This window comes from Triticum dicoccoides, chromosome 5A, assembly GCF_002162155.2.
Source record: "Triticum dicoccoides isolate Atlit2015 ecotype Zavitan chromosome 5A, WEW_v2.0, whole genome shotgun sequence".
NCBI classification, from domain to species: domain Eukaryota; kingdom Viridiplantae; phylum Streptophyta; class Magnoliopsida; order Poales; family Poaceae; genus Triticum; species Triticum dicoccoides.
Window position 1 is genome coordinate 554,069,482 of NC_041388.1, and position 333 is coordinate 554,069,814.

The following is a 333-nucleotide window of genomic DNA, read 5'->3' on the forward strand; positions in this document are numbered from 1 at the left end:
GGTTTTCACCCAAGAAGCAGTGAGGTAGGAAGAAGTAAGGCATACCCGAACGACGATTCCAAGAAGAAAACCGACGCCCACAGGCGTCGTTGTCATCGTGGCCGGCCGAAGCGAACCAGGGAATTATCCCGATCTGAATCCTCACCACCTGCTCCGCCCATACATCGGTGACCAACTAGCTAGCCAACATGACCAAATCCAGCGAGATTTGAGCGCACCTAGATGGGACAGTGAGCATCGGACAAAATGGCACCGTAAGCCGCCGGGTGGCGTGAACCCGCCGGTGGTCCGCCGGCCGCCCAAGCTGACCTCCGACAGCACACCAGCCCCGCC